This window comes from Phascolarctos cinereus, unplaced genomic scaffold, assembly GCF_003287225.1.
Source record: "Phascolarctos cinereus isolate Bilbo 61053 unplaced genomic scaffold, phaCin_HiC Scaffold_726;HRSCAF=1367, whole genome shotgun sequence".
Taxonomy (NCBI): domain Eukaryota; kingdom Metazoa; phylum Chordata; class Mammalia; order Diprotodontia; family Phascolarctidae; genus Phascolarctos; species Phascolarctos cinereus.
The window spans coordinates 181,674,980-181,701,427 of record NW_027556098.1 but is presented as its reverse complement, the minus strand read 5'-3'; the positions used below and the strand labels follow the sequence as shown (position 1 = coordinate 181,701,427).

Genomic DNA, 26,448 nt, shown 5'->3' with positions numbered 1-26,448 from the left:
CTATACCTCTCCTCACTCTTAGACTCTTTAGGGTAGCAGTGTAGAGAAGAAAATTACTGTTTTTGTACACTGTTAAAAGGGTTATGAAAATGTTTTGTATTTACATATTGTGTAAAATATTCACTAGAGGATAAAAACAGGGCAAAGCTACTTTCTTAATTCTTTCCTGAAAAAGATAGAAAAATATATTTGCAGAATCTTGATGCATATTGATTAAATCACCATTATAGAAGAGCAGTAGATGAACATACTAGATTATAAACTTCTTGAGGGGCAGTGGCTTTATCTTACTCAGAACTATGTATCTCCCCCAATAACTAGTGAGTATGCTGTTTAGTCATTTTCAGTCATGTTCAACTCTTCATGACCATGTTTGGGTTTTTCTTGACAAAGATACTGGAGTGGTTTGCCATTTCTTTCTCCAGCTCATTTTACAGAGAAGGAAACTAAGGCAGACAGGGTCAAGTGAATTGCACAGGGTCCCATAGTTAGTAAGTGTCAGAGCCCAGATCTGAACTCAAGAAGATGAGTCTTTCTGACTCCACTACTATCCACCACACCACCACCTAGCTGCCATAGAGTACACAGTTGGCCCTTAAGAAATGTTTGTTGATTGACCCAGCAATAACACTTCTAGGGCTATATCCCAAAGAGATCATACAAATGGGAAAAGGACCCACATGTACAAAAATATTTATAGCAGCTCTTTTTGTGGTGGCAAAGAATTGGAAACTGAGAGGATGCCCATCAATTGGGGAATGGCTGAACAAGTTGTGGTATATGAATGTAATAGAATATTACTGTGCTATAAGAAATGATGAACAGGCTGACTTCAGGAAAACCTGGAAAGACTTGTATGGTCTGATGCTGAGTGAAATAAGCAGAACTAGGAGAACGTTGTACACAGTAACAGCCACATTGTGTGATGACTAACTTTGATAGACTTAGCTCTTCTCAGCAATACAAGGATCTAAGATATCTCCAAAGGCCTCATGATGGAAAATGCTATCCACATCCAAAGAAAAATCTATGGAATTTGAATGCAGATTGAAGCGTACTATTTGCTGTTTTTTTTCTTCTGTTGTGTTTTGTTTCCTCTTTCTGGTGGTTCCTCCTATTGGTTCTAATTCTTACTTATAACATCACTAATGTGAAAATACGTTTAATAGAAATATATATGTATAGCTATATCAGATTGCATGCCATGTTGGGGAGGGAGGGGGAGAAAAATTTTAAACTTAAAAGCTTATGGAAGTGATTGTTGCTAATTCAAAATAAATTAATTTAAAAAATAAATGTTTGTTGAAAAAATTCAAAATAAAATTCAGTGAAATTATAACGAATAGGCTTGGTCAGAAAGAAGAGAAATGATCAAGGACCACCTCCCTGTCCCCCCCCCCACTTCTCTGCAGAAGTGGGCATCATAGGTATGGAACAGCATGTATATAATGTCAGACTTTTTTCAATATATTGCTTAGTTTTGCTGAATTACTTTTTTAACCTCTTTTTATGTTCTTGGTCAAAAGTGATGGCTGAAAGTGATGGGTGGCACAAAAGGGAAGAATACACGGGAAATGTGGGTAATGCAAAACCGAAAGGTATCAATAAAATTTGCTTTAATGAATGTTTATTAAATTAATGGACAAAGTATGATTTATAGAAGAAAGGGTTCTAAACTCTGACTAGGATAGAAGCTAAGTAATCCAAGTAATCCCTAATTGAAAGTTAAAAGCATTGGGACTGAGGGGAAAAAATTACCCAGGAATTACCAGATAGGAGACTTTTCTCTCTTTTCCTTTGGATAAAGAGAAAAAGACTGAAGAAGAATTTTAAAACCTAAGCAGAAAAAAAAAGGGAGTGGAGAGGAAGTATGAGGATTTGAGCCAAGGGAGCTGCAGGCCAGGTTTCTGTTTGACAAGGTACTGGAGAAGTAATTTAGTCCTAGCAGCAAGAGGCAATTAACATACCTCTCTCTGAAACAAAGAAGGAAGTTAGAACTGAGATGCCTAGGACTGAGAGGGAGAGAGAATAGGCTTGAGCCGCCCAAAACTTTAAGAACTATAGACAAGCTGAGACCTGAGGCTGCTCTGGAGAATGCCTCTTTAATCAACGGATCAAAAGAAATAAGGTATGTGAAAGTGCTTTGAAAACTGGAGAGCACTGTGTATATTGTTGTTATTATTATTAATTTCCTTCCACTAATGTTTGATTCCAGTGACAACCTCAGTTTTACATGGAGGTGACCTTGGGATCCAAAAGGCCTATACCTGCAGAGTACAAACCTTAGCAAGTTCTACTTAGTGAAACTTTAGGCGTGGGTCAGTGACAGATTATACCTGTCTTCCAAAGACCAAGTTGGTTAAGTTGGACCACATGATGAAACTTATCTTCATTTTTATTTTCTACTGATAATAATGATCTGCCACTACAGTCTTACTTTGATGCCTCATTGTGGCATGAAGGTGACCCTGAATGCCTTGAAGAACAAACTCTGGCAAGCTGTAGCAAGATGAAAAGATTTCTAGTACAGGCTAGGCACTGACCTCTGTAGATCAGCTGAGCTAAGTTCCCAGGGGCTAATCAGCAGGAGGCTTAACACCAAGGGATGCTGTTCTTCAGCCACAACAACTCACAAGCGCTATCTCCTAAAGTGTACTCTGCTCTCGTTAGACTATATCAGGATTCTTGGGTTTAGTTTTAGGTGCCACAGTTTAGTAAGGCAATTCATCAACTGGAGGATGTCCAGATTAGGGTGACCAGCGTGGTGAAAGGCCTTATGATCATTCCATATGTTGATGAGGTGAAGGAACGTGGATGTTTAAAGTCTTTCAAAAAGACTGGCTAAAAGATCACTGGCTTCATCTTTAAATATCATAAAGAGCTGGCGAGTAGAAAAGAGATTAGACTTGTCCTGCTTAGCTCTGTGGGGCAAAAATTAAGAGCAAAAGTGGAATTGTAAATTTTTTTTTCTTGACATCAGGAAAAGCATCCTAACAATTAGATCTTTTCAGAAGTAGAATGGGCCTACTAGAGGGGTGATGTATTCCTACATACTGGAAGTCTTTGAGCAAAACATGGGTAAAGGATTGCTATAGAAGAGATTTTTCTTCAAGTGTGAGTTGGATGGTATGTCCTCTAAAGTCCTTTCCAGCTTATAGATTGTGTCATTTTGTGGGGAAGACTAGCTTGTCAATTGGAAAATAGACTATAAACTCAATGGAGGTTCTCTAAACTTATTTTCTCTGGACCTCCTTCCTCTATGATCTATGATCCTATGACTGGAGCATTCATGTATATATAGATGGTGATAATTTCTTTTACATTTTGCTTCAAATGGTATGTTCTCTTAATGCTAACTTGTAAATGAAGGCAAATAGTACTTAATAAATATTCATGCTGTTATCTTAATAGCTTTTCTAAATTTAAAAAGCAAAAAGGAATGAAAAACCCTGTTCATGATGCTTATGTAATTGATCCTGACTTGACAGAGTGGGTTTACTTTAGCTTTTTAATTAATTAATTAATTTTAGTTTTCAACATACACTTCCATAAGCTTTTGAGTTTTAAATTTTCTCCCCCTCTCTCTTCACCTCCCTCCCCAAGATGTCATGCAATCTGATATAGGCTCTACATATACATTCCTACTAAACATATTGTGGGTTTACGTTAGATGTTCCTCTCAGTAATAGTCCTTATGGCTTGTTTTAGAAATGTTGCTTATACCTCTCTAAGGATCATTAACTCCTCTGCAACCCTTCAGGCTACCAAAATACTAGCTATGGGACAATTGGTTATGTGTATCTACTATATTTGTGGCTTACTCTAACATCACCACCACCACCACCACCACCTGGTGACAGTCTCCAGAACTAAAGCAGAAAATAACTAGCCTCTAAGGGCAAGGTAGGGAGGATGCATTGTGATGCCATCTGGATCATAGAATTTAGAGTTGGAAGGAACCTTAGAGATCATTGAGTCCAGTCTTCTCATTTCATCTTATTTTATAGATTCAGAAACTAAGGCATAGAGGAGCTAAGGGATTTGCCCAAGGTCTCATGATAGTAAATAGCACAGATGTTATCTGAATCTTTGGCTGCAAATCGAGGATTATTTATGCTACACCATACTTAGAAAGCTAAAAGGCATTTTTTTTCTTCTCAAAGCTTCTTAAAACATTCAGTCCAGATTTCTACCTCATTCCCATCACAACCTCCTTTGTATCATATTTATCAAGTACATGTTATTTCTTTCCTTCTCACTTCAAAATAAAAAAAAAATATTGTAGATTTTAAGTTCCTTGAGGGCAGGAACTGTCATTTTAAAAACTCTTCATATTTTTAACATCTGGAACAATGCCTTGCACATAGTAGGAACTTAACAAGTGTTTGTTGAAATGAAATAGAAAAGAAAGGGGACCAAGAAAAGAAGAGAAAAAGGAAAATAAAGCAGGAAAGGTGTTTCAGAGCCATTTGCATACATTCACAGCTAGAAATGCCAGAAATATAACAGTTAAGAGGAGAACTAGAGCACCTCTTTCCTGGATCCCCTCGGCATCCCTCCCCTATACCAAGCACTGCTTTAATTCTGTCGATGCATGCACTGCCATTTGGAAACTAGAATGAAACCTTTGAATAAGGAAGAAAAGCTGCAAAAATGACAAAATGGGAGTTTTTGAGAGTGTGATAGTGATATGAGACAGGAGAAATACTGGTAATGGGCTGATTATTCCAAGATTTGAGGAAATGTAGAGCTTCTGTCATGGTTAAATTTATTTTCCCCCATCGTATAGGATAGTAGTTCAATTTTTAAAGAAAATGGAGCAAGATCTTGAGAGATGCATTTCTGCAATCTTTACTCAGGCTCTAGCTCATTCCAAGTGTTCTGTGAAACAAAGAAGGGGTTCATTCTGTATAGTCCTTTGCAATATGGGGCTTGAAATGAAAGACAAAATCATGCAAAAGACAACTAGCATCCCTTTTGAGAAAAAAAAAAGACAAATACATCAGTGGGGCTTTTCTTCTCTAATAGAGGCTTACTTTCTTATCCTTTTTCAATTAGCATTTAATAAAACAAAGCTTGCTTTTGGGTTTCCATTTGGCTGAGCATTTTTTTTAAAGATTGGGTATAGTTAACTAAATTGTATTGGCCATTGGTCATATTAAAATATGTGAAATTAGGTAGAAATGAAAATGGAAGAAACCACAAATAGTATTTCATTAATTGCTCCAGTAGAGCTAAGTGAAATTCAGCTTTAATTTGCTCTGTAGTTCTTTATTTGGAGTTGGATGAAACCTTAAATCATAATAAAATCAAAATGGGGGAGGGGAGGAGTTGAGTACATTAAATGGACCTGATGAAAATCCAGATCCTGGCCTGGCATTGTAAGAAGGGTAATGGAAAAACTGGAAAGGCCCCAAATCTAGAGCTTCGTAACCAAAAATGAATTCAGAGAAGCTGTGTCTCTTTGGACTAGTCCCGAAAATATAAGGAAAGGTAGCAAAAGGTGGCAAATCTTGTAGGTAACATCATCTACTGAGACAGAAGTATAATCACAACTACAAGCTTAAAGCAATTACAGACTGTCCAATATTTTCTCTACTCCAATATATATAATTTTTCACATACCTTCTGTGTTCAGAGTTCTGTGAAGATACAAAGATAAGCTACCGTCTCTTTTCCTACGGAGTACATAGTCTAGTAGGGCAGACGTGAAATATACATATGATACCAGGCAGGATGGTAAAAATATTAGAATAAAGGGGGGAAATGCAACAAAAGTTCCTAAAATGAAAAGAGATTTATTATAGCCAAGGGAAGGTCATTATTTCCAAGCCCTATTGGTTGTTCTTCAGTTTCTTCATCTGTAAATTGAAGGGCTTAGACTGAATGATCTCTAAGGATCCATTGATCCTAAGTCCTTGACTTCAAGTTTTCATATCAACTATTACCCTTAACTGGAATGCCATCCTTTATTCATCCCATCATGTCCTCTTCTTCTTCTCCTACAAAAGTGCAACATGTTGTCATCTACACAAAGCTTTCCCTGGCTAGCTTGAGTCACTCTAGTGAACCCAGCAACCTCACAATGATGGTTTATATAAATTGTAATTGATTAAACCTATGCTTTCTCCTTTTAAAAAAATTTAAATATTTATTGGTATTTTTTATCATCTTCGTTCCTGAATGCCCCTGCTCCTTCCCTGCTCAGCAGGGCATTCCTTGTAACAAGAAAGAAAAATTGAAAGAAAAAGAAAGAAAGAAAGGAGAGAGAGAGAGAAAGAGAGAAACAAAGAAAGAGAAAGGAGAAAAGAAACAACCTAGTAGAAAGAAAGGGGGAAAAAAGGAAGAACAGGAGGGACGTAGTTCAGCAAAACTAACCAACCCATCAACTGAATGGGACAGTACATGCAATGTTCCCCTCCTATAGTCCCCCCCTTCTGCAAAGAAGTGAGTGAGGTTATGCTTATGTTTTTAATTTTCTCTTTGTTTCTTTCTATTAATGACACCACCATTTTCCCGTTCTCCTAGACTTGAGGTTATGTTTATGTTTTTGTTTCTGTTACTTTATTTCCACTGACGACATTGCCATTCTTAGTCATCTCTGGGTCTTCTTCCTCCTCCCCGCCCGCCCCGTGCAGTAAATTGCCAATCATGAAACTTCTGCCTCTTCAACTGCTATCACATCTATCCACTCCTTTCTATTCCTGCCACAACCACTTTAGTTCATGTCGTCACCTGGCCTCCTACAATAGCCTCCCAGCTGGTTTCCCTGCCTTCACTTGCTCCTCTCTCTAATCTGTCTTCCACAGTGATCTTCCCAATGAACCACTGAGCACGTTATACTTCTAGTCACAGCCTTTCCATGGTTCCCTAAGGCTTAATAAATAAACAATTCCTTACTCTAGCATTTAAGGACTTCCACAATCTACCTCCATCTGACCTTTCCAGCTTTATCAGACATTACTTTATTCCTGGCCAAAGAGAAAGTTTTGTTTCAGCCAAAATGGACTACCCAGAAGTCACCATTCTTATCCTTTCCCTCTCTTCTGTGTGTGTTTGCAGGTACTGTCTGTCATCTATCTATGGAAGACTCTATTATCAGTGCCTATCTTGCTTCAAACCTCAGTCAGTTTCCACCAGATGTCAGTCAGTCAGTCAATGTGCAGGCACTCTTCTAAGTGCTGAGGATATACATATTTAAATACATATACATATACATACATATTTAAAAAATATATATGGCCCCTGCCCTCAGGACCTTACAATCTAATGGGGGAAGGCACTGCACAAAAGAAAGTTGAAAAGTGGGGGAGCAGGGGTGGTCATGGGGGTGATGGAAAAGTCAGAGAAGTCCCAACGCAGTACAGCCAGATGAGAAATGAGAAATTCTAAGCTAAGTTCCCTTTTTAAATGGAGGTTTTTGAGTTCATGGCTCTACCTTACAATCACAGGCCCCATCTAAAAAAAGGTCTTCACCTTTCCCAAATATTTCATAGCATTTTTTTCTTTGCTGCTTTATACTTACAACAACCTACCTTGTTTTCTTGTGATTTGTGCATTCAGAGCATCAAAAATAAACTTTAGAGATCCTCAAGTTCTGTCTTTTCTTTTTCCAGATGAGGAAACTGAGACCCAGAGAGAATAATTGAGTCACATGGGTAATAAGTAGGACTAGTGGGATCTAAACCTAGGATTTCTGATTCTAAATTCAAGGATATTCCCACAACACCATAGGATTGAATTGGATTAAGGTTTCATTTGTGTTTTTCTCCCAGTACCCTTTTACTAAAATGAACTCTTCAAGAATAAGATGCTATGCTGTTATTTCTGGCATAACTTCCCTAAATGTCTAAATATATTGCTTAGTACACCATGAATACTTACCAGGTGGGTTGACATTAAGCATTTTATAATATGTCCACAAGCACAAGTTAAAACCAGATAAATTCTGTAGAATTCCATCAGACTTGATATAAAAAAAAAATTGAGGTTCAAAGCACTGTATATTTATGTCAGTGAAGCAGGTGATCCAGTATTTCCTATATTGAAATCTCAGTGGCTTGAAATTGGATTGGGTGAAATTTAGCAGAAAATCTTTCAAGGGAAATAATAAATGATGCTATTTTTAGTTGGAAATGGTCTTTATAACAGTGGGGCTACTGAAGAAAAGTTCTCATTTATTTAGTGTCTTGAATAATGATCCAGAAGAATGATAAGACTTGCTATTGCTCAAAATTCCAGTGTTGTAAAGATAAAATTATAATAGTTGTAAATCACTTTGGAAACCTTAGAGCACTATATAAATGCTAGTTATTATTACAATTATTATTAAATGTATTTACCAATGGTCAGGGAATAGTTATTGTTCAATGCAGAAAGATTACATCAAGAGTTGCTATGATGGTCAATGGAGATTGCATCAAGAGTTGCTATGATGGTCAGTGGAGATAGGTATTTTTGTTTATTTGTTTGTTTTGGCTAGGCAATGGGGTTAAGTGACTTGCCCAGGGTCACACAGCTAATGAGTGTTTTATGTCTGAGACCAGATTTGAATTCAGATCCTTTTGAGTTTGGGGCCAGTGCTCTATCCACTGTGCCACCTACCTGCTGCAGAGATAGATATTAATCTACTAGTGGAAGGCTTTTCAAATGGTATAGCCTGAGTTAAAGGATGAGTCAAGCAGTGGTGAGGAGATGAACCTGGCCGAAGAAAAAGTTTTAAGCAACAGTGCCAAGGGTCCATAAAGCTGATTATGAGTTGGTGGCCCTGATCCTAATGTTGAAACGGAAGTTATGTGACTGCAGAAGCGCTTGATAACTATATGTTAAGGAGATCTTTAATATAATACCAGAATGGCAAGTGTTGCAATTCCTGATGAGAACAGGGAATCTATAATAAAGGATAAGGAATGACTAGCAGTCAACAGAAAAGAATAAAATGAGATTTAATACATCAGGGGGAAGTAATCAGAAACACAGCTTTTTATGAGAGGTAATTTTTAATAATTTATTGAAACTTTTAGGGTCTTGAATATTCTTTAATCATTGTTAATTATATATTAGCTATCGTAGATAACAAATAAGGTAATTATTTATTAATTTTCCTATTATAAAATGTTGGTTTAAAAATGATAAATCCCTGTCTCTTTTTGTATGTGGATTTTAAAATGGAAATTGAGAGGTTAATTCCTGAGCAATATGATTCCTAAAATTTTAATGGGAACATAAAATGATCAAACTAAGTCTTTATTGTTCATAACATTAGATCAACCTCAAGAGACGCAAAATTGTATTCTTAATATCTTCATTCATTTTTATATAATTACATGAGACTAACATTAAAATAGAGCTTCAGTTACTCTCTTAGTTTTCCTCTTTACTTGAGATTTTATTCTTTCTATAATATGAATATTTATTTCCTGTCATAGAAATGAATCTAAACTGTGATACTAGTTCCTAGAGCATTAATTTTAGTGGTGATGAAGGAAGGGAACCCTAAATTGGTGCATCTTTCTTAGTCATGTGACTAGGAATATGGATTTTAGTAGCACATTTATTTTTACTGATACTAAATATTTTGCTCTGCTCTCGTGGCCACAGAGAAAGAATGATGGTACTCATGGCAGGTTGCGTCCACCATAAAATGAAAATCAGTTTTTTAGCCCATCTCCTAGGGCCCAGATCCACTAATTTTACTTTTGCTGAAAACTAGCACCATATCATCATCAGAGGACCCCCTCCTTTGTCATTTCCTTCTCTAGTGACTTTGTAAAAGAAGGTACAAGGAGAGGAAGAAGAAAGAATACCAAGGAGCAGCTTTTGGACAATGCTAGTACCAAAATAGCACCTCTTTAATACTGATGCCCTTTAAACATTAGTGCCATTCTCTAGTCTGTCAGAGATTCTTCCATGGTTCCTAACCATCCTTATGCTATCATGGAATGTCACTGATGAGAATAGTCCAGTAATATGGGAAAATAATGCTTTTCTGTAAATAGGCAAAGTTTTCAATACTGCTGACCAGAAGTGTATCCACATACCCAAAGCATACTTCATCCATGTAGGCAGATGGAATGTAATTTGGGAGACACCAAGAAAGACTCCCTACCTCAAAGTGGCATCCTCACGGTCTATCATCAGTATTAGAAATTCTGTCAATTTCCTCCCTTTTGGGTCTTATCCCCTATGAAAACGAAAATTTCCATGCTCCTGATAGGAGCACATATTGTTTCTTATTAGTTATTAGAGCAGAATATTTAAGTGATGACCAATGGAGGAAGGGGAAAAACAATATTATTATATGTATATGCTAGGCCACTAGGACAAAAGGAATAAATGGGTGAAACTATTGAGAAACAGATTACAAACTTGGCAAGGAGGCACAAATATATTAATGATGGGGGACTTCAATTTCATTCTAAGTGTCTACTAGATTTGCTAGAAACTTCTTCTTGCCAAAGAAAGGGAGCTGATGAATTCTTGACTTGTATTCCTGACAACCTCATTATTCAAATCATTCAGTAAGTGATATGGGAAACTGTTATTCTGGACCTCATTCTGACAAAAAAGGAAACATAAGTAGGTGGCTGAAATAGTAATGATGGAAATCTTGGGGAGATGTAACAAGTTCATCTTAGAATCTGGAATAGAAAAGGAGAGAAATGCCAAGTATAGTTTGAAGAGGACCCTAGATTTGTAGACAACAAACTTCAGGGAGTTCAAAAAGAAAGGAGAGGTTAAGATTCTGCAGAGTAAGATTCTGTGGAATAAGGCAGCCCAAGACATATGGGAAAGACTCAAGAATGAATTTTTGAAGGAACAAATGCAAACAGTTCTAATGAGGAAGAAAAGGTACTATTTAAGGATATGAGAGTGGAAATAAGGAATTAATCAACTAATTTAAATTGTTTTTTTAATGTCTAGAAGATAACATCAAAGTTAACTAAAGGATATAAATACAAAAGAATGACACAATGGTGTAAGAATAGTATCATGAGTGCTAAATCACAAAATGAGTTGCATCTGGCAAAGAAAGTTAAGCACACAAAAAAGGACCTTTTAAAAGTTGTGTTGGGAACAAAACTAAGATCAAACTACAGATGGGGCCACTTCACAGGGTGGATAGGAGAATGATAACAGACATTGGAGAGAAGCTGAATTTTTTTAAACTTTTGGGTTTGTTTTTTTTTTTGCTTTCACAAACAAGGAAAATTATCTTTGATTAGGAAGGATAGAACAAAAGTGGTTAACAGAATTGAAATGAAAAATAGGTGAATATATGATAATAAAGCACCTCGCTATTCTCCAATAAATTCATCACTGGACCCAGCTAAAACACAGCTCTAGGTATATTCTAAAAAGTGGCAAGTATGACTATTGAGCTATTGTTGCTAATCTTAGAAACATCATGGAGAATAATAGAAGTGCCACAGGACTGGTGTAGGCCAAAACAGGCCCTATTTTTTTTTTCATTTTTTTCTGTCCATATTTCTTAAAAAAAGAAGTGGGACAAAATTAGCCAGGAAATTTGACTTCCACTCCTGGCAAAATTCTAAAATATATTATTAAAGGAATGGTTTATGAACATTTAGAAAAGCCAGTAGTGATCACTAAAAGCCATTATGGCTTTATCAAGAACAAGTCATGACATGCTAATCTGCTTTCCTTTTTATAAAAATACATTTACTTATAATTCAGAGGAATTTTGTAGACATAGTAAACCTAGATTTCTGTGAAAAATTTGAAAAAGATTTCATGCTAATGAACGTTATGGAGAGATATGGGAGTGAAGACGGTATAATTAGGCTTTGGGGTACTAACTGAATGACCTTGTCCAAAGAGTAGTCATCCTGGCTTGATGTGAGCTCAGAAGAAGTCTCTAGTGAAGTGTCACAAGTTCTATTGTTGGCCCTAACCTGTTTAACATTGTTTTATCATGTCTTGATTGAAGGCTGACAGAAAGCTCTTCTCATTATATACATCACAAAACTGGAAGACATAGCTAACACATTGGATGACAAAAACAGGATCCAAAATGGTACCAGTAGACTAGAAAGATGGACTGAATATAATAAGATATAATTTAAATTGGTATACATGTAAAGTCACACATTTGGGCTCAAAAATTCAAGTGTATAAATATAGAATGTAGAGGTATGGCTAGGCAACAGTGTGAAGGAGATCTGGAGGACTTAGTGGACAGCAGTTAGTTTGATAAGCCGTTGGTAAGATGCCATGCCCCAAATTGTAGGTGCAATTCTTGTTGTTGTTCAATTGCTTTCAAATGAGAAACTGAAGCAAATAGGGTTAAATGATTTGTCCAGGGTCACACAACTAATAAGTGTCTAAGGCAGGATTTTAAATCAGAAAGATGAGTCTTCCTGACTCCAGGCCTGGCACTCCAGGCCACTGCCTCTTGGAGCCCCTGACTCCCATTAATCTCCAAATCAAGTGCCAATTCCTTTAAGAGGCATTTCATTAAGTCTCTTCATTGTTTGTGAACACCTCTGTCCCAATTACTGTGTACATATGGATATCTATCTATCTATCTATCTATCTATCTATCTATCTATCTGTCTATCTGTCTGTCTGTCTGTCTGTCTTCTGTCTGTCTATCTGTGTGTATCCCCTGTCTACTTATCTACAAGTCTATTTCATTCCTCTCAGTAGAAAGTAAACTCCTTAAGAGCAAAGACCGTCTCATTTTTGTGTTTTTATCCACAGCACCTAGCACAGTGCCTGGTAGATCTTAGGCACTTAATGATGCCTGTTGTTTCATCCATTTGCTGTTGTTTTTTTTAAAGAAGCTATTATGGAAGAGTCAGTGCTAGGGGCAGCTAGGTGGCACAGTGGATAGAGTACTGGGCCTGGAGTCAGGAAGACTCATCTTTCTGAGTGCAAATCTAGCCTCAGACACTTCCTGGCTGTGTAACCCTGTTTGCCTCAGTTTCCTTATCTGTAAAATGAACTGGAGAAGGAAATGGCAAACCACTCCAGTATCTTTGCCAAGAAAATTCCAAACATGGTCATGAAGAGTTGGATAGGTCTGAAACTATTTAACAACAACAATTTGGTTGCTAGAGTTACAAATATGAATAAGATGGTCCCTGCCTTCAAAGAAGGCATTCTATTGGCAGAAACAACATGTATGCCATAGACTTAGGACTAGAGCAGAGATCATCTAGTTCAACTCCCTTATTCTACATATGGGGAAAATGAGGCCCAGAGGGGTTCTATGACTTGCCCAAGGCTACCTACCTACATACATATATATATATATGTATATATGTGTATGTGTGTGTGTATATATGCATATATATGTATATATACATGTATTTATATATATTTGTATTTATCTATATCTATACATCTGTATCTATAGATATAGATATAGATATAGATATAGATATAGATATAGATATAGATATAGATATAGATATAGATATAGATATAGATATAGATATAGATATAGATATAGATAGTAAGTGGCCACGCAGGAATTTGACTCTAAACCCAGCTTTATTTTCCTTCTCCTATGCAGCCTACAAATACGTATATTTCATAAATATAAAATATAGACAAAGTTACAGAATGATTGTAATCTGCATTGATAGAGAAAGTACCCCCACCTACAAAGTGCTATCTCCCTGAGGACTGAAGTACTTTATTGTTGTGATGCCGCAATAAGTCAGGCATGTGATTAGGAGCCTTTTATAGGCTGACCTTTGGAACTATGACAAACTGCAAACCACTGTGTGTATCTTTGCCTCCGCTTCTTTCTGCCTGTTATCTCTGAGCAGAGTGTGTACAATGCAGGCGTTCTCTAGGGCCAGAGTGTTTCTATCTCCATAAACCTGGGTGCTAGGTACCCAAGGCACAAAGACCTTGTGAACTTATTTACCGGTAGAGAAAAGGCAGTATCTCAGGAGGTGGCAGGTATGTTTGAGCCTCAGGTGGCTTGGCTGCTGGCAAACAGCTGGTGCCTCTGCCCCTCCCAGGTCCTGCCACATACCTCATTCTCCAGCCCCACCTGCTCCACTTACTCTTCGGATTACACACTGTTGGGTTGTGAGGGGAGTCCAGGGGCTGAAGCGCTGAGACAAGGAGCCAGCTCCCCAGTTAGGACCTGATTAGCACAAGCTCACATCCTGGGAACTCTGGTTTGGAAACAGGGGGACCTAGAAAACGTAAGTTGGGACTTCTATTTCAGTTCTAAAGAGTTAGAATATTTTAAGTTTGTTTCCCCCTCCCCTTCCACCTTCCCCAGAAGATAGAAAATAGTGGAACATCAAGGGAAAGGAGGAAGAAATATGGCATTGTGAGAAGGGTCAGTGTAAATACTAAGGCCCAACTGTAGCTAATGCTAAGGCTTTCCTCTGTTTATGTTGAGAAGCAGAGTGGCCAAGAAAAATGAGGAGGTTTGGACTTGAAGTCATAAAATCTGGGTTTGAGGTCCATTGTGTTACTGTGGGCTTAACCTCTCTGGACCTGTTTCTCATTTATAAAATGGGGATACTAATGCATGCCTCTACTGGCCTCTGAGGATCATTATAAGGAAAGTATTCTGTGAACTCTAAGGCATCGCAGCAATGTGGACTCTCATCATTACCCTCTTCTACTAAAGGCCAGTATTTCTATATTTTGAAAGAATTCTGCGTTTCTTAAACTTATGACAATTGTGGCTTGAGGTGTGTGTGGCCAGGGAAAGGGGGGATTGACTTCCTCTCTGACTTTTAAGAAATTCGCCCAATGTTTCATATTATGAGGAAGAGTTCTCTCCTACATCTCAGGAATATTACAAGTTTATTAGCACATGGGAAAGGGCATGTGATTCAAAGATGTGGCAGGCCATACTATAGTTCATTTCTCTAGATTTTTACTCTGTGACAAATGAATGGCTTTCTCTCTATTAGCAGTGCAAAAAAAAAAAAGGTTTATTTTTGCCAAGCTTAGAGTTTATCATTTCTATCAGTGCAAAATTCTATTTAGTTTTTTTTCAAAAATCAATATGTAGTTTTGTGTTTATATAAAACAAAATGAATATTGTAAGGAGATAAAAAAGTGGCTCATTTGTATTCTGAACCTGTTATCTTTGTTTTACTGAGTGAGTAATGATAGTCAATAGTATTGATAGATGCAGCCCATTCGTTCTGTAGCGATTCCCACAAGGAGGTAGAGGCAGGGATAGGGGAGGAGGGAGTAGTAGAGAGCCCTGGGAGATTGAAGGAAGAGACTTTTGATGGCTTCTGGTGTGAGATAAAGCTATGTATGGTCTTTTGTTGAAATTCCCACTGAGGAAATTCTACATGCAAATTCCAGCAATAGTAGTAATATGTTATAAGCAGCTAACTATGATCCTGTTTATTCGCTACAACATAGATTGAAAATCACAAATTTATATAGGTGGAAGAAACTTTTAGTTTATCTATTTCAGTTTGCTCATTTTGCAGACGAAGCTGAGGCCCGGAAATGTTAAGTGATTTACTTAAAGTCACACAGGTTATATTGGAAGCTACTAATTTATTTACAAGGCAGCTAGATGGTGCAATGGATAGAGCACCCAGCCTGGAGTCAGGAAGACCTGAATTCGAATCTGGCCACAGACCCTTAACTAGCTCTGGAATCCTGGGCAACTCACTTAATCCTGGAGAAGGAAATGGCAAACCACTCTACTACCTTTGCCAAGAAAAACCCAAATGTGGTTATGAAGAGTCGGACACAACCAAAATGACTCAACAACTAATCTGTTTGCGTAAGAAGTGCAGAATTCCTTCCCATGCTTCCCTTTTTAATTTTTACTTAGTTCAGGGAGCTTCTCTTGATAAAAAACCTCTTTGGGATGGACATACTTCAAAGTCTGTTCTTGCATCCTAAAGAAATAGGCACAATAGAATTGTGAGTACAAGTGGATACTTGCAGCTAGATCTGGGTCACTCACATCTCTGTGGGATTACATATTTTGTTTAAAGAAAAATACTTCCTATCTGCAAAGCACTAAAAAGCCTAGTCAGATATCAGCTTATATTAGATCATATTTTCTTTCAAGGAATTTATTTATATTCTTAAGATGTCAGAAACCTCAAAATGAAATAATTTAAAATTAAATGGAAAAAATCATGACAAAGATCAATGCTAATAAAACTTTCCATTTTCTTTCTCTCTCTATCTCTCCCATTTTCTTGGCTTCCAGCCATTAAATTCTGTTTTATTTTTCTTCAATGTTCTTTGCTGTCTTCTTCCATTTGCAACCTGAAGCAAGGTTGGTTTGGTACTTTATGAAAAAGTAATATGAACCTCAATTCATAAACATTTGCCAAGATGAAAATGAGAAGCTCAAAGTTGGACTTGCTATAAAATTGAGTCTGTGCTGCTGCTGCTGCTGCTGCTGCCACTCTGTTCTGCCTGGATCTACCTGTGCAGCAGCATCCACAATGAAGGTCACCAGAGGCTGGTGAACTGAAAAGTTCTACTCAAAATGTCACCATCTTGATACTGCATTTCTTGATGCAGTGTCTCTTCAAGTAATCTCCCTAAAGGAATGGAGGCATTCACCTATCCACAGATGCTGGACTTTTTAAACGAGAATGGACAATTAATCACCCATTTAAGTAAAACATTTTTTCCATTTCTTCTTGTAAAGAACTTAACAGGCATTGATATTTTGGAACCCAACCATAACTTGTGTTTCAAAAGAAGGAGGGCTTTTAACTATAGATTTTCCTGACATTTGCTTTTAGAAGTTGTGCAGAAAAGTTTCTGGAACAACAAGCTTATAATATGTAGGTGCCTTTGAATTAATGTACACCCTTAAGCTGTTTTCTGAATAAAGGAGAACTCACAGTTAATAGCATGATGTAATCATATCCTAATTATTCTAGTTACTCCATTTCAGGAAAATTGCTTGGGGGGAATAGACTTATAAATAATAATCAGTGGATAGAGCACCAGCCATGGAGTCAGGAGGACCTGAGTTCAAATATGAATGACCTCAGACATTTACTATCTGCATGACCTTAAGCAAGTCACTTAACCTTGTTTGCCTCAGTTTACCTATCCAGCAAATGAGCTGGAGAAAGAAATGGCAAGCTACTCTAATATCTTCTTTGCCATGAAACTCCCAAATCGGGTCATGGAGAGTTAGACATGACTGACATGACAGAACAACAAAATTTATTCAGGGTGGCCCAAAAGTGTCATTGCAGTTTTACGCTATTAATTAAATTTATAAATCTAAAGGTATTATAGCACTTTCCAAGCTGCTTTAAATATATGAATGATCTCATTTGAGCCTCATAATAATAACTTGAAGTAGGTACTACAAGTCATATTATCCCCACTTTACAACTGAGGAAACTGAGGCTCAAAATGGTCAGGATGGTCACACAGCTAATTTGTATTAGAAATATTTGAAAGCAGGACTTCCTGATAGAAATTCCACTGCATTATGCTGCCAATCTTAAAAAATGTATAGGGATTGGCACTGGAACATTAATTTCTTGGGGAAAGGTAACTCCCTGGTAAGGAAATGCCCTCTACTAATGTGGTTGGCAATTTTCCACATGCAAGCGGCATGTTCTCTGCAATTTATACCCTTAGAGAGTTATCTAGAGCAATGAAAAGGTATATGAATCGCCCAGGGTCACAGAGACCATCAGCAGGACTGTAGCAATGACATAACATAGGAGAACTAGAAAGTAAAACTAAGCACTCTCCTTTTAGAGAAATGAAAGTGAAACAGATTGAACTTTTTTTTATTATTGTTATTGACATTGAGTCCTCATTTTTTTCAATTGTGAAATCAGGAAGGAAGCAATTTCTAAAATCCCTTCCATCCTAGGCCATTTGTAGGAATTTTACACTGATGGGATTGCAGAAAGAGTTTCAGGGCATGGAAAAGTATGTTTGATGATCTGGATTGTCTTCTTATTGACATACATTGTGTGTGTATATGTGTGTATGTCTGTGTGTGTGTATCTGTGTGTCTGTGTGTCTCTACAACAGCCCTGTGCTTCAAGCTTCTGGCTTATTCATCCCTTCAGCTGTTTTTTCAGTTGTACCTGACTCTTTGTGACCCCAGTTGGGGTTTTCTTGGCAAAGACCCTGGAGTGGTTTGCCATTTCCTTCTCCAGATCATTTGAAAGAGGAAGAAATAGGCAAACAGGGTTAAATGACTTGACCAGGGTCATACAACTACTAAGTGTCTGAAACCAGATGTGAACTCGGGAAGATGAGTCTTCCTGACTCTAGGCCTGGCACTCTATCCATTGAGCTACCTGCCTTTATATAATACATACCACCTACCTTAATATAATTGTGATTCTGCTCTTCTCCATGTAGACATGGTCACACTCTATTTTTTAACCATTTGGGTTGGAAATACTCCTGGGATTACTATGCTAATTCTAAATCTGAAACCTTCTACCTCCTCTCTTACTCTGTAGCTATTAAGCACAAAGAAAATATGTTTGGAGAATGCTATGAGAAATGGTTTTGTTTTTGTTTGGTTTATTTGTTTGTTGGTTTTTTTTTTTTTACCAATGGTCCTTATTGAGCTGCTACTTCTTTAAAAAAAATGCACTCAACATTTGCCATCAACCTAAAAAAGAAAAGCCTGGTACAAAGAACCAAATGACTCCTGCAGCTTCTTGTATGTATGAAATTCTCTGATTCTGAGGCATCTATTATAAAGAGAATATTGGACGCAGAATCAGGATGCCCAAGTTTTTAGTCCAGCCTGTGATACTAATAGCTATTGTGGCCTCAGACAAATTTCTTTTCCTTATAGATTCATAGAACTTTAGACCTGGAAGGGATTTTAGAGACCATCCAATACAATCCCCACATTTTAGAGATGGGGAAACTAAGGCCCAGGAAGGTGAAGGGGTTTTGTTGTTGTTGTTCTCATAATTATTTTATTTTATTTTGAGACAAAATCTCCTTCTCTCGCTTGGGCTGGAAGGGCAGCAGCCACTCAGAGGCCCATTGTTACTATTCATCAGTATGGTAGCTTTGACATGCTTCATTTCCAACCTTGGCTGGTTTTCCCCTCCTGAGGAAGCCTGGTCATACCCACTGCCAGGAGCTTACCATATTGGTACCAGACTTAGTGAGTACCCATCTAGCTGCAGCTCAATTTCTGAGCTTAAACTATCCATCAGATTCCCTAGTAGCAGGGATTACACGTGTGAACCACCTTGGTGAAGGCTTTGCAATGGCGTCTCTGTGCTTCAGTTTCTTCATCTATAAAATGAGTAGGTTGGATCAAATGACCTCTAAAGGCAACTAGGTAATGCAGTAAAAAGAGCGCTGGGCCAGTAGTCAGACAGATCTAACTTCAAATCCCACCTCAGACACTAGCTGTGTGACCCTGGGCAAGTCATTTAACCTCTGTTTGCCTTAGTTTCTTCAACTGTAAAATGGGGATAATAATAGCACTCACCTATCAGGGTTGCTCTGAAGATCAACTTAGATAATATTTGTAAAGTGCTTAGTATAGTGCCTGGCACATATAGGTGCAAATAAATACTTATTCCTTCTTTCCTCTATTTCCTCTTCCCTTTTCAACTTTAAGATGAAACAGCTTTGAAAGCTCTTGGCTCTCTGCAGTACTTTTCCTTACACTGAGAAGCTGAAATAATTGTCAAATTCAGCAAAAAAAAAAAGCACCCAAAGCCTTAAACAAAAGAGATTCTAACACTTTTCCATGTCCTGTAAACTAATGATTCTTTTGCAAAAATAATATACATTATTTTACATGAAAACTTGTTCAAAAGAGACATATGGTTGGGCAATAGGTGCATCTGCTTTAATATAAAAGGAAGTGGACAGTTGACCAGTTGACCAAGGATTTTGAAGTGCTCAGTCTCAGTATTTCACACTTATTAGGTTTTTTTCCTTAGTGAGCCACATAGACAACACAATTCAGAAAAGAAGTAATTTTTTAAAAAAATTTTAATTGAAAATACATGTTTTAATTTGCACCAAAAGGACACAAGGTCCCAAAAATCACTTCTGAGGACCAAGCCAAGCAGTTGAACCACCAAAGCCCCAGAGAAGGAATCTGTGAATGACAGTTGTGTCTTCCTCTCTCTCCTTCACTATTTGCACATGTCTTTGAGGATCTGGAAGCTAGGACTCAAGGGAAATAAAGTAATCCCTTTTTCCTCTCCCTACAAATGTCTACTGACTAGCTGAGTTGTCAATGTTTTTCATTGCTTTTTATATCACATTAAAAGAAACTTGTAACATACCGCCAAGTAAGACCTTTGCTGGCTGACCTGAGTGAATGATACCTACCTGGCCAATTACAGGAAAGCACAGCTTCAGGAGCCTCCATTATGTTCTTCCACTGTTCTAACACACACAAAAAAGTTCTAGATGGCAATTTGGGTATTCAATATAAACTATCGAAGAAGATAGTTTCAGAAACACTGAATGGGTATTAGACACAACCAAACTGATCACATTCCGTAGTAATTGAGAAAAGGGAAAAGGAGATGGGGCTGGAGTAGAAGGGAGCTGCCAAAAGTTCCAGCTGAAATCTAGGCATCCCTGAATGGGACCGTGCCTTCAAAAGTCTCAATCTACACAGTCCTAACTCTGGCTGATATACAATGCTCTATGGAAACAAAGAAAGTAAATGGCACTAAAAATGATAATAGAATGCTCAGAAATTCAGCTACTCTGTCAAAATATGTATCAATTAATAAGGAAGGTAATGCATTTTAACTCAAAGTTTGGAATTGACTATGTTGTCTTATGAATGATCTTTCCTTGTATTTATAAATTAAATGTCCTAAAATGCCATAATTTCTCCCACTTATATAATTTTTATGTTAAATTTTTTCTCTTTGAAATAAGCCCATAAAATTTCTGCTATTAGCTATGATACTTTACTAAAGTCCTATTCTGATGCTTTATCATGGTGTGAAAATGACCTTAGGTTCTTATAGGTCATGAGAAAGGAGTACAAGCTCAGAAAGATACTAGCAAGCTAAAAAGACACCCAGGTATGGAGTTGGTCATAGGTCATTGTCTTTCATCCAAGGATCTACCTACCAGAGTCTAAAGTCACCACTTTAGCTGCAGGGTCATGACACTTGTGGTCAAAGTACCTCATGAAGAGCTTTTATTAAGCCCTAATGAGCCTATGATCTATATCAGTGGAAGGACTGCCCACATAGGCAAAATCATAGATCGTTGAAGTATAAAGGTTAACTACAATGTTAGGTAAAATCTTTGAATAGAAAAACATGTCAGGTTGGATTTTTACCTTGAGTTGGCCCTTCATATTCCCCTTTCTGTGGCTTTGCTTATACTATTAGCTTATCCTGTGACTAGAACAGCCTCTGTAACAAAACAGTACCAGGTTAGAAAGGGCTCAGCTCTTATAAGGTAAGTCAACCGAACTTAACAAACATTTATCAAATACCTACTATGTGCCAGAAAACTATGCCTAATGCTGGACACAAAACCTCATGGTAATAATAGCTGACATTTATGCAGCGCTTTGGGGATTACAAAGCATAACCCTCTGAGTCAGGCAGTGAAAGTGCTTTTACCCCCATTTTGCAGATGAGAAAACTGAAACTCAGAGAAGGCAACTAATTTGTTCAGGGTCACACAACTAATAAGTGTTGGAGCCATGATCTAAACTCAGGTCTTCTGATTCCAAGATGTATACCACCCTACCTCAGCAGCAGTTAGTTGTGTATGTCTCATCTTTCTTACTAGATTATAAGTGTCTCAAGGACAAGGTATTAAGCCTTATTTGTCTTTGAATCTTCTCTAAAATACTGCCTTGAAGACGACTAGTATTCAATAAACATTTGTTGATTTGAATTGAGTAAGAATTAGGACGTCATTCACTTTTACAAATTGAGCCTATGCTATAGCCACATTTATGGATTATTCATTTAATCACTTGACAAATACAGCAAAGGGTAATAGGGAGAACCATTTTGATGATTTACCAAAATAACGAAGTTGATTTTCTTTGGGTTTTGCTGTTTTTTTAATAAAAAATAGATTTTTATGACTGCAGAATACATATTTCTAAAATGAAATGAAATCCCAAGACATATGAATTAGGAACCAAGAGGCTTTTTATTGATTTTTAAGATTTTCTCCCTAAGAATATATGTGAAAATCAGGAGATGTGAATTACATTATGATGTTATTACTGAAAGATAAATTATAGTTTTAAAAATATTTTCTCCATCACACTGACTCATTAAAATTACATCAAGGACATGATTTGATTTATTCTGGACCTTTGATTTTGTTTAAGTTAACAGATAAGCAAGGAACTTTTATAGATATAGTTGAACACATTCAATTTATCATTTGTTGGTTAATTGAGAACGTTCCAAACTAAGGACATTCCAGCAACAGTCATTGTCATCAGAAATCAGGAGTCTTCCACGGTTTTTATGGGGAGTTCACATCCTGAATGCTTCAGCCATGGCCAGCCACCTTCATGGTGTGGGCCAGGGAGTCCTGAAAGAGCCACTTGCCTCTATGCTTCATTCCTACACACTTGCCACCATGCCTGAAAACCACAACATTCATGTCTCATTTAGGAGTTGGCATCATTTCAGAAGTGATATGCCCAGCTTTTTACCTGTTTCTATTAGTTTAGGGAGAGAAGCAATAATGTTACCTGAGGGAGAAGCACCGGGCCTTGATGTAACACAGAGAAATGTTTATGCGTAAAAAGGGATGAGGAAAAATCTGAAACATGGATCAGTGCCCAAAGGTAACTTTGGGATCTTTTGAAGTGGCTAGCAGGGAATGTGATGCTTGTGGATGCCTGGGAGCCTACTGCCAAGAAGAAGTGGAAAGACTTGCTTCCACTAAGCCACGCTCTTGCCTAGGTTCATTACTAGTCCCTTGTATTGGCCAAATAAAGTCACTTAAACTCTTGATTTCTTACAGTTTACCTAAATAGAGTTTGTAACAAATAGTAACTAAAATATAGAATGAATTTTTAAAAGATACATATATATGCATTTGTATGTATATGTGTGTGTGTGTATGTATATACACATATAATCTCATTTAATCTTTCAAACAACTCTGTGAGGTAGATGCTATTATTATTACCATTTTACAACCAAGGGAACTGAGCCTCAGAGATGTTAAATGAGTTGCTAAAAGTCACAGAGCTAGTAAGTATCTGAGGTAGGATTTGAACTCATGTCTTCCTGACTCCAGAGCTAGTGCTGTTATCTACTTTGCCACCTAGCTGTCACCCATATTAAGCTTGAAAGTATGTTGTATCTACAATTTCTTTTGGAGAGTCAGGTTGTTAGGTTTTTACCATTACACTCCTGCCTATAGTCAATATTTCTTTGGAGTCCTTACTGGTCATTGCAGTAATCTGAATTTTGAGGTGTCTTTTGTGGTTATTGTCTATTGTGGTGATTGGAAGTTAGGTAGCATAGGAGATAGAGCTCTAGATTTGGAGTCAAGAAGACTTTAATTCAAATCCTGCACTTACTAGCTGTGTGACCCTGGGCAAGTCACTTAACCTCTCTGCCTCAGTTCCTTCATCTATAAAATGGGGATAATAATAGCACCTACCTCCCAAGGTTGTTATAAGGATTAAATGAGATTACATGTAAAGCACTTTGCAAATCTTAAGGTACTATAAATGCTAGCTATTGATATTATTTTATTCTCTTGATTATGAATATTTAGCTATGCATCAGTTCATGCAAATCATTCCAAGTTTCTCTGAATTCTTCATATTCATCTTTTCTGATGACAGTAATATTTCTTTACATTCACATACCATAAGTTGGTTCCCCAATCAGTGGATACTCTCTTTGTTTCCAGCTGTTTGCAAAAAAAAAAATCATGCTACAAGTATTTTCATATAAATGGCACATTTTCTTATGGCTTCGAACTCTTTGGCATAAATATTTAGTGGTATCCCTGAATATTATCACTGGTCACTTTTCTAGCTATTTTCCACTTCTTTCCAGAATTGTGGAACCAATTCACAGCTCAGCCAACATTGTATTATAGTCCTATCATTTCATAATCCTTGCAACATTAATTATTTTGGGATTTTATTGTCTACTAGTCTCCTGAGTGAGGGGTGAAACCTCAGAGATATTTTAATTTTAATTTCAAATTATTAGTGACTTGGGACACATTTTCCCCTGTGATCATGTTCATTTCTTCTTCAGAAAAATGTTAGTATCCTTTGACCACTTTTCTACCACCCTCTCCTTGCCATATGGCTTTCTCCACCTGCTAGAGAAGAGAAAATAGAGTTCACTGTTGAGATTCAATCACTTCCAAAATGTTTACTAAATGGGGTAGGTATATTTATAGAGTAGGAGGGAAAAGTGCTGAGTGCATAGGGAGAAAATTTGCCCCATTGTTAAGAAAGTAAGCATAAAATTATGAAGGAAAAGGGCATTTCCTCCTCCCCTCTCCAGGTCATACACATAGATGCTGAACACATGCTGTAATACTTAGATTCCTACCCCTTGTGTTTAACTTATAAAAAAGAGACTAGAGATAAGTTTGAGACTTTTTCTGAAAGTAGTCTTGTCAGGAGAGCAGAGATGTGTTATGAGAAATAAAATGTAGGACTTAAATACATGTATGTTGAGACACCATTACATGTCAGATGCATTCTTCTCCAAGCATCTGAGGGGGGAAAAACCCAACCAATTGAATGATAGAATTACAGAACTGGAAGGACACTTAGAGATCATATAGCCTATCCCATATTTTACAAATAAAGAAATTGAAGCCTGGAGAGTTTAATGACTTTCTCAAGGTCATTCAGCTGGTTAATGGCAAAACCAGAACTGGAAACCAAGTCTTGTGATTTCAAGCACACAAGGGTCTTTCTCTTATAACATGCTATGTATGGGGAGCACAGAGCCATAGGGAATTATTGCCTTTCCTAACTTATTTACTGACTGGTTCACTTACCCAAATATTTGAGTTGTTCTAACACAGTCTTCACCTCAGGAACAACCCAAATAGGTGGCAACTGTACCTTCTATGTTGGGTGATTTTATGGACAACAGGAAGAACCTCTTCTCTTCTCCTTCCCCCCAAAACACCTCATTCCCACCTCAGCGGTGGCTTGAATTGTGTTTGAAATCCTACCATAGTAGATTCATTTATTTGCGTTGTGAAGACATTTAGATCTTTTAGAATGGAGCGTCACCTGTGAAGATGAGCAAGAAGGTTGGTGTAGCTGGAATATCCCTTCAGCTTTTGAATCCATACAAAGGAGCAACAGTTCTTTCTGACTTTCATCTCAGCTCTCTCTAATCTTGTGTCCTCATGGAAATCCTTCCATGATTTTCCTGTGTGTTGTGACATCCCATTTCAAGGAACACTGGCCCCACCCAAGCCCCAGCCATCAAAAGGGTCACCTAGGGTTTGTTTGTTTTAACTCTGTCTCTCATAGAGTCCTTACAACTGCAACAGCTAAATTAGACATGCTGCAAAGATTCAGTTGCTCCAGCTGCCTGTGACCTTTCCACGCTATGCCATGAAACACAAGACCCTGAAGTGCTAAGGAGGTTCACAAAGCCTTCTTGACAAGGTGGAGGGTAGCCAAACTTTCCAGATCTTTTGGTTATATGTGAAAGAAATGAATCACAGGTAAGCAGCCTTTATAAACCTCCTCTATGGAACACATAGAAAAACTACGATTATTTCTCCATGATGCCAAAATTTCAAGATGAAACGTGAAAAGAAAAAAAATCACCTAGATGTTTTGAAATGTCCAGATCTTTGGCATTATGTAGGCAAAACATCCATAGGACTGATTCGATTTTTCACTTTTATTCTGTTCCCTGAAATTATCCACTCAGATATTCTTTGTTTTTTCTCCTTCCCCCACTCCCATTTCTCTCTGCCTACCTCTTTTCACATTATATACCATTAGTGACTATAAAAGATATCAGAAAGTAACTAGAATCCATTTTGAATAACAAGTGGAGGAGTAGATGAGGATAAATGCCAACTGCTATTTAATAGCTAGGTTGGTTGTTTTTTTCCCACCTGCCAACATAGAAGATATGAAATTTCCTCTTGGGAAGGAGTTAGTTGCTGAAGGTCTCCTAAGTAGAAGAGGATTATTTATGGAATGTGTAAAAAGAGCTGACTGTACGGCGAGGGAATATACAGAGTTTCTCTCTCCAGGGAGGTAGGATGTACGTAGATCACTGTGAAGACTCTAAAAGTAAATAATTTCTGCCTCTGAGAGTTACCTTATTTTGATACTTGGGGGAAATCTATCCTCACTGAAGTGGATATTCCCTGCAGAGGTAGAGATTACAACTCATCCATGCCTTCTCATTGAGTGCCACATTTGTTCACATCGTCCCTTCAGTCCTCCATGGGGGGTCCACCAAACATACCAGGGCCCTTCTTCAAGATCTCTTCAAAGTACATAGGCACCAATGGATC

General features: G+C 37.5%; 1 protein-coding gene across 2 annotated transcripts in view; it reads left to right on the top strand.

Annotated features, from left to right (window-relative positions):
- The window catches only part of SPATS2L (spermatogenesis associated serine rich 2 like), a 234,027-nt gene that overhangs the window by 95,174 nt on the left and 112,405 nt on the right, over positions 1–26,448 (top strand). The window contains exon 1 of one of the 2 annotated variants that reach the window (XM_020984905.2): positions 13,805–14,186. The exons of the other annotated variant lie outside the window; for it this stretch is intronic. The gene's annotated coding sequence lies outside the window, so the exon portion shown is untranslated. Of the gene's footprint in view, positions 1–13,804; positions 14,187–26,448 lie in introns of those variants that run through there. 2 annotated transcript variants of the gene reach the window in all.